The sequence below is a fragment of the Cnephaeus nilssonii genome (genome assembly GCF_951640355.1).
Source record: "Cnephaeus nilssonii genome assembly, chromosome: 1".
NCBI lineage: Eukaryota > Metazoa > Chordata > Mammalia > Chiroptera > Vespertilionidae > Cnephaeus > Cnephaeus nilssonii.
Window position 1 is genome coordinate 100,929,771 of NC_137072.1, and position 14,088 is coordinate 100,943,858.

Sequence of the window (14,088 nt, forward strand, 5' to 3'; positions counted from 1 at the left end):
GGCACATATTTTACTTCTAAAATAAATACATAAAAGAACATTGGCCTTCCATACAAAGTCATAAGATTAGAAAATCTAGCACTCTTATTCTCGCTGAAGTAATCATCTTCTAACTAAACGTTCTATAATTCCTGCATCAGGTTATGTCCTCTAATGTTTCTAAGTCCATTCCCAAACATATAGTATCTACTCTGTAAGTGTGTATTGGGCTCTTCAAAGGCAAAGTTTTAAACCCTGGTATTTTTGGAGTCAGAAATCCTGAGATTTCCTTTCTCAATTTTAATTTTCTTAACTGTAAAACGAGAAAATGGACATAGGACGGTGGGAGGACACTGCCTGTACCATGCTAACATGGAACCTGCAGTTGAATTTAGTAATGTTAAATAAGTGGAAGTGACTTCCAGAAGAATACAGGATTATGAAGGAGAAAGACATGAAGCAAAAATAGTTCTACGAATGGCTTTCGCATCCTCCTTAGAGCTTTTATTAAATACTAGATTGTCTCGTATAAATAGTGTAACTACATAGTTAAATTGAGTCAAATAAAAGTTTTGTTTACTGCTTACTTGGATTCTTCCTAGTTGGAAAAAGCAAATTGTTGTCTTCCTTTACTCCACTTTCATCTACACCAACCTTGGAGATTATTGGCTAAAAAGTTTACTGCCTTTATTGAAAATATGCAGTAGAACAGGTCGCAGCAAGAATTGTTCTTGCTGCCTATAAGAGCTAGAAGCTTAGAAAAGGTCCAAAGGTATCACTGGGACAAAGGTAAAATAATAATAAGTGGAAAAGTTAATGGAGTTCAAGTATTAACTAGAACTCTTTCTTTTTCTCCTACCCCCAACCCCCACCAAATTATATGAGTGTGTCTGGTTTCTATGGTGCTTATACAGTTGATTTTAGCAATTCCAAAAGGTGAAATTGGAGTGAGAGAAAAGTAATATAGTCTGGATAAATATCTTTGTACCTGAATGTCCAGTTACCTTAGTATAACATGACACAAAAATGTGCCTTCTATTTTAAACTCAAATCACAGTATTTCTTTTTCAGTAACTTCCTTATTGCCTATTGCTGCCATATCTAGTCAAACAATAGAAAACTAGTTCTATTAAGATATAGAGCAGTTGTGTCCATTATCAATGAGACTCATTCTTGAGGAAAAAATAAAAACTCTGCTTCATAATTCAGAGATACAGAATCAATGTAGAAGAATAAAAAAGATTTGAGTTAAAGAACTGATTTCTATTTTAATGGATATGCTTTGACATGTTAGACACATCAAATATATATGTTATACAGAAAAATGCATATGTATAAAGGTTAATTATGTTATATACATTCTATATATATATATATATATTAGACTCATACATGTTATATATACATATGTATGCCAAATTTCCTGCTATAGCATATTTTAAAGAATTAAAGCTTTTATCATTATTGTAGGTGATAAATTGGATTTGTTTGAAGTAGGTTTATTTGAAAGTATATGCTGTGTTGTGAAAAAGTGTCTTCAGCTTTTAGGATAAGTGCCTATAAAATATATGGGGGGAAAGAACTCTAAACTAAAGGTTAGAATATCAGGAATCAATGAAAAATTCAAATATATTTTGCCATTTTAAAGTGGCTTTCTTAATAGATCTATCTCAACAGATGATAATATTTGTGTCATTTTATTTCAAACCAATTTTTGTTATTGTTTTTATTTGCAATTTTAGCAACAGGGAAAACACTTTTAAGAGTCGATTTACAATTTTTAAGCAACACCAATACAGTAAGTATTGGTCATAAAAATGAAAATCATATTTTAATAAAGATTGTCAATAAAGATATATAGAACAGAAATGTCCACTGTCAGTGTAATATATTAGAGTTCAGAAAATATTCCAACCAAATAAAATCAATTGCACATTTTATAGATTCTAAGATGCACATTTCCCACATTTTAATATATTTGAAATTAGAATACATCTTATAATTTATGGCATTAAATAATTGCTTTGACCTGGTGGTAGTCAAGATATACTTGTGTTTGTGAATGTATAAACATTACATCATCTGTAGCCAAATATTCAAATTACATTTTAATGGTTTCAAAAAAATCATACAGATAATAACTGGGTTTTGTCTTGTTTTGTTTTGTCTTTAACACATAGATACCACTGGTTGTAGGAAGGTATTGAATCAGACATATTTAACAACATGTCAAAGTTGGAGTAAAAAAAGATGAGATCTACATAAAGGCAAAGCTTGCTTCAAGATATATACCAATGGCTTCAGACCTCTAATGAATTCTTCCAAGAAATGCTATATCACAGTATTTTGATGGCATTTTTGATGATGCTTTGTTTAAAAACATACACATAAAGCCCATGAGTACAACAGATATTTAGAAATTTATATTTTGACAATGAAATAGTTTTAGGAATACTTTAATTTGCTTATATTGACATTTTAAGTTATATGCATGATTTATATATACTAACTATATATCTAATTAAGTTGAAAGTAGTTGTTTCAGAAAATAAACATATGTAATTGTTGCGGAAGACCAAGAAGACCAAGGACGCTACTGAGGAAGTTGAAGGGACACTGTTTAATACGCCAGCGGACTCAGTGAACAGCCTTCCAAATCTGAGTGAAGGAACACGCATGGGGCCCTCCCTTATATCTCCCTCCCTCTGATCTTTGTCCCACAAGCATGGATTATGCTTCCGGTCCTTTTCTAGGGCCTTGCAAAAAGGCCCCCAGGTGTTGGGGGTCTCCAGGCCATATCTGGTGGTCTGGCCTGGCATCAGAGTCAACAGCCCTCCCTCTGGCCAGAGCACTGTCCACATTCCAATGGCCTATGTAACCGGTTCTGCAAGACCAGTATCTGGGAAAGAGGTAGTGACTTAATCATAGGTCATCAGGAATGTACACCGAGCTTACTGGCCTGGACTCAGATCACCAGCCCCAAATATCAGGGCTACATTGGAATCAGCCCTTTTAGCCTCCTCATAATAAAAGAGATTGTCTTACATAAAGCATAGATTTCAGGATATTTTTCTTTGTTCAGTTATATGAAAAATAGGATTGGCCATTAAAGTTCATGATACATCAGAGTCAGTGAAATATATAAAATCATAATAAAAATACTGCTGTGCTTATATTCTATAAACTATGAACACACTTTTGAAATAATATATTTTCTCAGTTCTTGGAATATAAAAATGCAAAAATCTTTTAAAATATATGAAGTGTTTAAAGTTAGACCATTATAAGCTCATACATTTCTTCTTCTTGTCAAGCTAATATATAAATTAAACGTTGCATCAATTATATCCATAAATTATTTTTTCTAAAAATCCTGAGCTTCCCATAAATTCTAAAATGTGTATGCTATGGCTAACTAACTATTCAAGAATACATTTTGTATAAAAGTTCAAATACCAAAATTGTACTCAAATACAATTTTATGAAAAAAGATCCAGAAGGGCAGACTTGCCCTACTATATACAAAATGTATCATGCTTCTATATAAAATTAGATAATGTGATTATGGTGATAGCATAAGTATACAGATCAGTGAAGCAAAAATAAAAATCATAGATAATTCTTATAAATCAAAGAGAAAAATACAAATGTGGAACATTTGCAAAGCACATGTTATAAGAGGAAATTTAGAAATGGCCAATAATCTTATGAAGACATATTCAACCTAAATATTAATAGAAAAATTATAATTAAAATAAAAGTGATTGGAGGTGTTCATAGTTTATATTAGCAAAAATTAAAAATATGTTCATAATGTCAAGTTTTCACAGCAATGTGGAACAATCTAGACCTTTACTAGTATATACTGGCATGGGGGTTGCAATTTTACAGCCAATTTGAAGTACAATGTGTTAGGATCTGTGTTAGTTTTTTTTGAGACTGCTGTAACAAATTACCACAAACTTGGTTCCATAAAACAAAATAAGTTTATTATCTCACAGATTTGTGGGCTAGAGTCCAAAAGCAGTATCACTGGGCCAAAATTAAGGTGTTGGCAGAGAAATGTAAACTCCAGAGGCTCTAGATGAAAATCTGTTTCATGCTTCTTTAAGCTTCTTCTGCCAGCATTTCCTGGCTTGTAGCTATATCTTCTGGGCTAGCATCTTCAAATCTTTCTGTGATCTATCTTCACATTCGCTCTCTATGTTTGTGTATAAAATCTCTCTTTGCCTTCCTTTTCTAAGAATACATGTGATTGCATTTGGGGCCCATTCAAAAGATCCAGAATAATTTCCTCATATCAATCTCCTTAATTTAATGGTATGGGCAAAACTTTCGTCCCATATAAGGTGATATTTATAGGTTCCAGCTGATAGGAACTCCTTCACTCAATTTATGAGACCAGAGTCCTTGCAATCATCCTTGGATTCCATTTGTCTCATGTTCTACATTTAACATGTTGGATAATGATTTACATTCTATCTTCAAAATAATGTATTCCTTCACTGTCACCATGCCAGTTTAAGCTATTATAAATTCTTATCTGGCTTATTGCAATACCTTCTTTTTATTTATTTATTTATTTATTTATTTATTTATTTATTTATTTAAAGTATTACATAAGTCTCCCTTTTCCCCAATTGCACCCCCCCCCCCTCCCGCCACTCCCGCTCCCCAGGACAAGTCCCCACCGCCCCAGGGTGTGTTTCCATTGGTTATGCTAATATGCATGCATACAAGTCCTTTGGTTGATCTCTTGCTCCTTCCCCTCCCCTGCCTTTTCTCTGAGGTTGGACTGTCTGTTCAGTGTTACCTTGTCTCTGGATCTATTTTTGTTCATCAGTTTATGTTGTTCATTATATTCAACAAATGAGTGAGATCATGTGATATTTATCTTTCTTTGACTGGCTTATTTCACTTAGCATAATGCTTTCCAAGTCCATCCATGCTGTTGCAAATGATAAGAATTCCTTCTTTTTTTATAGCAGCGCAGTATTCCATTGTGTAGATGTACCACAGTTTTCTAATCCACTCACCTGCTTATGGGCACTTAGGCCGTTTCCAAATCTTAACTATTGTAAATTGTGCTGCTATGAACATAGGGGTGCCTATATCCTTTCTAATTGGTGTTTCTGGTTTCTTGGGATATATTCCCAGAAGTGGGATTACTGGGTCAAATGGGAATTCCATTTTTAATTTTTTGAGGAAACTCCATACTGTTCTCCACAGTGAATGTACCAGTCTGCATTCCCACCAGCAGTGTAAGAGGGTTCCTTTTTCTTCACATCTTCTCCAGCACTTGTTTATTGATATGTTGATGAGCCATTCTGACAGGTGTGAGAAGGTACCTCATTGTTGTTTTGGTTTGCATCTCTCGGATGATTAGTGACTTTGAGCATGTTTTCATATGTCTCTACGCCTTCTGTATGTCCTCTTTTGAAATGTGTCTATTTAGGTCCTTTGCCCATTTTTTGATTGGATTGCTTATCTTCCTTTTGTTAAGTTGTATGGGTTCCCAATAAATTTTGGATATTAAACCTTTATCTGAGAGAACATTGGCAAATATGTTCTCCCATGCAGTCGGCTTTCTTGTTGTTTTGTTGATGGTTTTCTTTGCTGTGCAGAAGCTTTTTATTTTAATGTAGTCCCATTTGTTTATTTTCTCCTTAGTTTCCATTGCCTGCCAGAAGCCAATTCCAGCATGTCAGCAGGGCTGAATCATCTGGAGATGGCTGAGGGCATTTCCCCAAACCTGAAAAGGATGTGTAAAATGATTGCTTGCTGCCAGACAGCTAAGGGCATCTTAATCTACATGTTATTGCCTCCTACTGGCCAAACACCTGAACAGCCAGAGGCAATCTTCCAATCTGACAATGGATTCTTTATATCAAACCCTGGCCTTTGAAGTATATCTACCTTGCCTTAGGACAATTTGTGTTAATAAAAAGCAAGGGGTCCTGAGACAAGGGAGAATTTGCTTTCTTTAGCCAAGCTCCTCTGGCCCCCCAAATGCCTTTCAAAGTATGTTTTGTCTCTGGACTCTTTAATCAATTTACACACAGCCTTCTCCAGATTCCTGAACCCTTCTAGATGCTGGATCAAGACCACTGGCAATTGCCCTAGGAGCTGTATTGGTGAAGATATTGCTTCAGCATATATCTGATATTTTGCTGTGTTTGGGGTCTTCTAAGATTTTTATGGTTTAAGACCTTTAACCATGTTGAGTTTATTTTTGTGTATGTTGTAAGTTGATGATCTAGTTTCAATTTTTTGTATGTATCTGTCCAATTTTCCCAGCCCCATTTATTGAAGAGACTGTCTTGACTTCATTGTATGCTCTTGCCTTCTTTGCCAAATATTAATTGAGCATAATGGCTTGGGTCGATTTCTGGTGTCACTGTTCTATTCCATTGGTCTATATGTCTGTTCTTGTGCCAGTACCAGGCAATTTTGAGAACAATGGCTTGGTAATATAGCTTGATATCTGGTATTGTAATCCCTCCAACTTCGTTCTTCTTTCTCAGGATTGCTGTGGTTATTCAGGATGTTTTTTTTTGTTTTTAAATTCCAGATGAATTTTTGGAGAGTTTGTTCTAAGTCTGTGAAATATGCCCTTGGTATTTTAATGGGGATTACATTGAACCTATAAATTGCTTTGGGTAGAATGGACATTTTAATGATGTTGATTCTACCAATCTTTGAAGACTATGTTCTTCCATTTGTTTATGTCTCCCTCTATCTCTTTTTTCATGTCCTCTAATTTTCCGAGTACAGGTCTGTTACCTCCTTAGTTAAGTTTATTCCTAGGTATCTTAATTTTTTTGGTGCAATGGTAAATGTTTTTTGTTTTGTTTTGTTTTGTTTTTTAGTTTCTCTTTCTGTGAGTTCATTATTGGTGTATAAAAAAGCCATAGATTTCTGGGTATTAGTTTTTTATCCTGCTACATCGCCAAATTCATTTTTAAGTCTAGTAGTTTTTGATGGAGTCTTTAGGGTTTTTTATGTACAATATCATCTCATCTGTGAATAATGACAGTTTTACTTCTTCTTTTCCAATTTGGATGCCTTTTATGTCTTCTTTTTGTCTGATAGCTATGGCTAGCACTTCGAGTACTATGTCGAACAGGAGTGATAAAAATGGGCATCCCTGTCTTGTTCCTGTTCTTAGGGGAAATGGTTTTAGTTTTTGCCCATGGAGTATGATGTTGGCTGTAGGTTTGTCATATAAGGCTTTTATTATGTTGAGGTATGATCCCTCTATTCCCACTTTGCTGAGAGGTTTATCAAAAAAAGGATGGTGGATTTTGTCAAATGCTTTTTCTGCATGGATTGATATGATTATGTGATTTTTGTCTCTCAATTGTTTATGTGATGTATCAATATCTTCTTAACAAGTCCTTCTGCTTCTTGCCCATATATGTTCAATCTTTAAATGCTTAAGGCAAGTCATGACAATATGCTGATTAAAAGCCTGAAAGGTTTCTCCATTTCACTGAGTCTAAAAACAAAGTTATTTACAATGGTCCATAAACGCAACATATTCTGCTCCCCACCCTGTAAGTCTGAATTTTCTTACTATCCCCACTCACTCCACTCAGTACATTCTAGCTATACTATCCTTAGCGACTCTTCAACACAGCAGGCATGTTCTTGATTTAGAGCTTTAAATTAGATACCCCTCTGCCTGGAATTCACTTATACCAGCTATCCACGTGACCAACACTTCACCCATAGAATCCCTCACTCAAATGTCACATTAGCAATGAGGCCAACTTGTAGCATCTTATTTACAATTGAAATTCCCTCCCCAACACAACATATCTGTTTCACCTAGCCCTAGTTTTTCACCCTTTCCCCATAATCTTTTTATGTTCTAACAACTGTAAGTTGACATCTTTGTTATTTTTCATTTTTATCAGCTTCTTCCCCCTGACAGAATACTATAGCTTCCATAAAGTCAGAGATTGATTTTGTTTACAGATATATCCCCAAACCTAGAATATTGCTTATACAGAGTAGGTATTTGATACATGGATAAGTAAAAAAATTGCTCAATGCTACAACCTGACCCATAATGGCATATCATCGCATTTTGTGTATTCTTATTTACTTACTTTTTTAATTTACAGTTGTAGCCTCTCACATTTGAATCTTCTGTTGATGTAAACATCCAATGAATCCAACTATCGAGGAGTAGCATTCAGTGAGGGGTGAGGGGGAGTACGTTTCTAAGCTACATAGATGATTATGAAGTAAACTCAGATTAATCACTTCTTTAGAATGTGTAAGATTCTGAGCTGATTTCTTCTTTAAATTACTATAGTTTATGTATCTACAGGGGTATAAGTAAGATAGGCTATGTATTTTTTTACATGTCAAAAATGAGGAGTAAGATTTTTTTCCCCTTCCCTCAAGAAGTTCATAGTTCAATGGAGGGAGTTGGAACAGAAGCCTCATATAAAAATTAGAGAGCTTCTAATAGATATATATTCTATTACAACATGAAAGGTGACAGAATATGTTTTATGTAGAGGTTTGAGATAACCTTACACATTAGAAAACTGATTCTTAAAAAAATATTAGGATAGACTAGTTACAAGAAAGGGCTAAATACATTTCAGGAAGAAAGAATCTCAGAGATGAAATGATCACTGAATGGTAAGAAGTTTAATATCTGCTGGATACATTTGGCATAAGAAAGTGAATTTTGGCCAGAATTAACTAATTATAAAATAAACCTACTATAATACATTTCTAACTTTATTTTTTCTTAGAGTTTTAGAAATCATATTGAAGGTAGAATTTTGAGTGTCTTAATTATAAATCCTTTCCTTTTCTCAGTAAACATATAATTATTTCTCTAACAAAGAGCAAAATAATTGCTGACAACTGTCAACCCAGCAGCACATTTTCACTTTCTGTTTTCTAGCTGTCAACAAAGAATAAAGACAAGTTTGAGCAATGATATTTCATGTAAAATTGCACTTTTTAGAATTGCAGCTTCAAATCCAGAAGCAACTACCTTGATCTGAGAAAATAAACCTTATCCTGGAACCACTCTCTACCTACTTATTATGCAAATTATTTAGCATAATGCCCAAATATTAAGAGATATACCACACAAGTATCATTATATGTCAACATGTGAAGGCTTGGGACATTTTCTGCTTATTGTAAAACTGTAGTGGTAGGGAAGGATTACTGAGAAAAGAACACAGGTAGTCACCTGAAATTGTCTTTACATCATAAAATAGGTAACTAGATATTACAGGTTAAAGGCCATTTTTAACACTCTCATCCGCAAGTCTAGTGCTATTGTCATATTAACAACATGAGGACTTCTCAAAGGAGCAAAGGATAGTATCAGCCTGTTCCTCAACCTTGTTAGTAAGCTGAAATGCTCTGTATATTTTACATGACATGGTGTTACCTTTTTAAAATTGCTAAGCTGAAGATTTTGTTCAGAACTTGCAACTCACAAAAGCTTTGGGTATAAAAGTGATATCAGCAGTGGCTGGAAGGTAGCTACTGCAGCTAGGAATAGCAACCTACACAACACCAGTCAACCCAAAATTTAAAAAAATGATTCTGCAAGTTATCAAAAACATACTTTAAAAGAAACTGGAGATACAGTTTTATGGGCACAGAATTATGTGCAAGAAGATCAACTTAATCAAAAGGCAGGAGAAAGAGGAGAAGAGTGAAAGGTCTGTGGTCAAAGTCAGGAAGGAGAGCAGCACCAAGACTTCTCATTCTGCTGAAAGGCATAGGGAAGAGAAAATGGACGCTGGACCCTGATATCGTGATTTCCATCACAGACATAAACAGATACAGCAAAATATACAGTTGCACTAGTCAGGGTTCTCTAGAGAAATAGAACCTACGGGAAAAACAGAACCTAAAGGACAAAGAGAATGAGAGATGAAAGAGGGGGTAGAGTGGGGGCATAGAGTAGGAGAAAGGGAAGAGAGGTGGAGAGATTTATTTTAAGTTATTGGCTGGGCAATTGTGGGAGCTGGCAAATCTGAAATACATCAGTACATAGGGCGGGCAGACAGGCTAGAAACTCAGGAAATTGTTAATGTTGTTGTTTTGTGTGTGAATTCCCCAGAACAGCCGTCTGAAAACTCAGCAGGGTTGCTATGTTATAGTTTTCAGAAAAATGCCTTCTTTGGGACACCTCAATCTTTGTTCCTAAAGCCTTTCACTGTCTGGCTGAGTCCCACCCATATTGTGGAGTGTAATCTGATTTAATCAAAGTCTCCTGATTGAAATGTTAATTCCAACTAAAAAATTGACTTCAGATCAACATCCAGACTGGTGTTTGACCAAACAACTGCTCACCATAACCTAGCCAAGTGGACACATTAGATTAATCATCAGAGCAATTAAAATTAACAAGACCTAGAACTCAGTCGAATCTTTTCTGATTTATACAGTTTAATACAGCCAGTTTGTCTACTAACATACCCATCATTTGAGTTGAATGTTTCCACTGCGAACTATAAGGCAGGGGGTCGATTCCTACAATTTGATTCCTGGATTCTACCTTCTCAAACCTAGATTTACTGATTCATTACAGCCAGTAACCACCTCCCCCACCCCCCACCCGCCACTTGTCCCCCAGCTTTCTAATAGCTATTGCTTTAACTATTTCTTAACCAGAACTGATTTCTGATTTCAGCTCATGGATGTGTCTTTGTCATCAAAGTTTATCTCAGAGTAGAATGATTGATTACTCTATATGTTACTTCATAAAAATATAAAGCACATTTTCCTCCTATTTATTGTATATTTGTATTATGTTGGGTTATCAGCTCATCTTTTCTCTCTGTTTTTCTTTCCAGCTCACTCAAAGACATGATAGGAAGGAAATGAATCACATTTTTGGCATCACATTATGACAAAACTTGGTTGTTTGCAAGTAATTGCAACCTCATTTAGAAATTGGATTTTAAGAAATGAAGTGAAGAGAGACTTGACATTTCTTATAGTTTTAATAAATCATGTATTCTATAAAATTTAAAAATCTCACTTAAACTCAATATAATTACACAGAAAAGAAAATCCAAAAGAGGATCACACTAAACAGCATGATTACACTTTACCTACACACAAAAAGTGAACACCTATTCCAAAAAAAGTGAGGTCATATTTTCATTCCTCAACTTGCTTTCACAACTAAGATGCAGAGGGATGACATATTTGTCAGGGAAATAAGAAGAGAACAAAGTAAACAGAAATGACTGACTGGTTCACCATAAGTTGATGCTAATGCAAGAGCTTATAGAAATAACTTACAAATATTTCAAAGTTTGTATGGCTAGTGGCTGCAGGGAATGAGAGTTTTGGTCAGGCTTATCAACCTCAGCACTACTGACATTTTGAAATAGATAATTCTTTATTATGGAGAACTGTCCTGTCCATTCTAGAATATCTAATAGCACCCCTGGCCACTACTCACTGGATGTCAATAGTATACCTTCCATCCCCAGTTGTAACAACCAACAAGTCTATAGACATTACTCAATTTACCCTGAGGAACAAAATCAATCAATTTTAGAACCACTGCTTTAGATTAAAACCTAAAATTAACCTCAAAAGTTGATCCATGTGATTCATAAAATTATGAAACTAATGTGTTAGGATTTGCAAAACACAGGTAGGATATACAGGCCTTCAAAAACCATTAGATATTGAGACAAATAATACACAGATCTAACTCTACCATACATCTCTAAAAATTACACAGTAAAAACAAAAATTTAACTGAAAGTTACCCTAGCATATATGAAAAACTAGATTTAAAAAATCAGTAAATAACTTTGAATATCAAGGAAAATGTTTTCTCCTGTCTATAAACTAGCTTGATAAATATTTCAAGAAAGAGAATGCAAAGAAGCTCCACATTTTTCAAAATGTCATTAGTTTAGAAAGATAAAAGACAAAATATACTCTAATTATATCAATTAACCACAAATTGAATAATAAGTTTTGTTTGAAACCATTTATTTTCCACTTTATAAAGAGGACAGTGATTAAACAATAATTATTCTAGTGATGTGAAAACCATGAAGTAGAACTTACTTATAATTACAACTGGGCTTCAGAAATTTCAATTATTAAGAAATTTTATGTCCAGAGATTTTATGTCAATGGAGTCATTGGTTTGCTATTAATTTTAAACTCATTATTTCTTTTGCTATTTTTATTCTTAGAGAAATCCAACTCTGACATGACATGGTGAAGAACACACTATTTAATGCAATATTTTAGAGGTGTTGTTTTTTTCCTCATCCCCAACAAACACAATAACCAATTCAATTCAACAGAGGTTGCAGTTATTATTAGTTATATATTTGTCAAATGAGCATGTTTCTTCTAAAAGTTTTTGTTTTTTGTAAAGAAGATAAAACCCCTATTTCTATGTTCAGGAACTAACAAAAATAATGCTTTGAGTTTAACATTACAGAGCAAAGGATCAAGAAAAAAATGGAATTGCTTGTTTCTTGTATGATATTCATTAGTGAAGAAATTATTCTGAACTGAACTACTAAAAAGATGTGTTTCTTTAACTATACAAATTCAAAAAGGCTGGGGAAACACAGCAAAATTCTTTCCAAGTAGCTTTCACTGATTTCTTATATGTAAGTCATATGCAAGAGTGAGATCCTAGATATGACCTTTTCTGGTTTGGCCTTGTTTAACTATATATAAGACATTTGCTGAAACTAGTGACATAATTCAAATTGGTCAGGCCATGAACACTTAGTCAACAAATGAGAATATTGTCAAATGTGTGCTATGTATTGTGCTGTTAGCTTGTAATTAGTTACAGGAGACTACAGCACTGGGGATGGTTGCACATCTTAAAACAAAAGTCTCAGAGTCAATTATTTGTCACTAGGAGGAAAGATTTTTTCAATTAGCATAAAACTTGAAAGAATTCTCTTTCCACCAAAAAATCAGGATCTCTAAACTTCTTCCATTGGTCCAAGAGTACAAAGATCAACACCTTATATCTTACTTAATTCAGACCATAAAAAGATAAATACATAGATTCAACAACAGTCTGCAGTGGATGTTTCGAAGACTACAAATTAAAAATATCATCATAGGCAATAACAGTGTTTAAAAAAAGGAATATTTAAAACTATCAAAGCAAAACTTACATTTGAAATATGAAAGAGGAACAATTGCAGAAAAGGGAGATTTTGTTGTATTCTCTTTTTAAAAGATGTTTTATAAAACTAAGTAGGGAATGGGGCAGAAAGAAGGATAAAGAGGTGATTTTTTATTTTGAAGTAGTTATTCCATACTGAATCATGTGGCTCACAAAAGAGCATGGAGTCAATAAATTATTCTGAGCCCAATGAGCCAATGAAGACTAACCAGCTTGGAGATAGATCCTTAAGTCACATCTGTCTATAGTTTACAATTGAAATGACATGTACTAATTTTATATTTGACACTCTTTAATAAACACACATGTACAAACAGTACTATATATGCATATATAACATATATATGTATATATATATATATATGTGTGTGTATATGTATATATGTATATACATATATACATATACACACATACATAAGTTCTTAAGTTAAGCAGATCAATTGTATATTCTCACTGTTACTAAGGATTTAATAAAATTTGCTAAATCCATTTAAAATTTTAAAATGTCTTCAAAAGATACTAAATGGAGGCAATTGTAGTCAAGATTGTGGTGCCAGAATGGAAAATTCAAGTAAGTGTTATCCAACAGAATTTATACTTATAAAAGCCTAAGTGGCCCTCTTGCCCTCATGTGACACCCCCACGTCATCACAAGATGGCTACCACAAGATGGCCACCACAAGATGGCCAGCAAGGGAGGGCAGTTGTGGGAAATCAGGCCAGCAGGGAGGGCAGTTGGGGGTGATCAGGTCAGCAGGAGAGGGCAGTTGGGGTGATCAGGCTGGCAGGGGAGCAATTAAGGGGGGGTTAGGCTGGCAGGCAGAAGTGGTTAGGGGCAATCAGGCAGACACGCAGGCGAGTGGTTAGGAGCCAGCGGTCCTGGATTGTGAGAGGGATGTCTGACTTCCGGTTTAGGCTCTGAGTGG